This window comes from Leguminivora glycinivorella, chromosome 2 (genome assembly GCF_023078275.1).
Source record: "Leguminivora glycinivorella isolate SPB_JAAS2020 chromosome 2, LegGlyc_1.1, whole genome shotgun sequence".
NCBI classification, from domain to species: Eukaryota; Metazoa; Arthropoda; class Insecta; order Lepidoptera; family Tortricidae; genus Leguminivora; species Leguminivora glycinivorella.
In genome coordinates, this window is record NC_062972.1 from 31,353,562 (window position 1) to 31,354,860 (window position 1,299).

The window sequence follows — 1,299 nt, forward strand, 5'->3', positions numbered from 1 at the left end:
AGAGAAGAGTTTTGTAACAAATCGAAAAAAAGTACTCACTTTTGTTTTTATGAACTTCTAGTATTTTCAAATGCCACTAGTCACTTTAAAAATTAATCTAAAGTAATTAATGAATCTACGACTGTTCTCACGTTATTATATCGCTATTGCTGCGACATGTTTCGAGCCAACTTGGAGGCCCCGCTTCAGGCATATAAGAGTTCACGCGGCGGCTAAACTCCGTGGACTCCTATATGCCTGAAGAGGGGCCTCCAAGTGGGCCCGAAACATGTCGCAGCAATAGCGATATAATATTAATAACGTGAGTACAACCGTAAATTCATTAATTATTTGAATATGTCTCACGAAAGTTTCACGTGTACAAGAATTAAAAACCGGCCAAGAGCGTGTCGAGCCACGCTCAGTGTAGGATTCCGTAGTTTTCCGTATTTTTCTCAAAAACTACTGAACCTATCAAGTTCAAAATAATTTTCCTAGAAAGTATTTATAAAGTTCTACTTTTGTGATTTTTTTCATATTTTTTAAACATATGGTTCAAAAGTTAGAGGGGGGGGGGCGCACTTTTTTTTCCTTCAGGAGCAATTATTTCCGAAAATATTAATATTATCAAAAATCGATCTTAGTAAACCCTTATTCATTTTTAAATACCTATCCAACAATATATCATACGTTGGGGTTGGAATGAAAAAAAATATCAGCCCCCACTTTACATGTAGGGGGGGTACCCTAATAAAACATTTTTTTCCATTTTTTATTTTTGCACTTTGTTGGCGTGATTGATGTACATATTGGTACCAAATTTCAGCTTTCTAGTGCTAACGGTTACTGAGATTATCCGCGGACGGACGGACGGACGGACAGACAGACATGGCGAAACTATAAGGGTTCCTAGTTGACTACGGAACCCTAAAAATGGTCGAAAAACAGAAACCCTAAACACTGTCCATTTTAGTCACGAGTGTCAAAATTATCTAAAGGGTGTTCCGTTCGCCAATTAGGCATGTTAACTAACAAAACGCCCCAATCTGCAAACCCCATTTACACAAATTAATCAAAACAGCCATTATACGGCACAATAATATCATCACAGTTACTGGGCGTATTCAAATGTGTGAAATGTGATAGCAATTTAATACTATACTGTCAACTGTACGGAAAAAGGAAAGTCGTTAATTGTATGAGGATTTTATGAAATGAAAGCATTTATTTCGGATAACAATACCATTTAAAAACTAAACGTCATCATCCTCCTTGCGTTATCCCGGCATTTGCCACGGCTCATGGGAGCCTGGGGTCCGC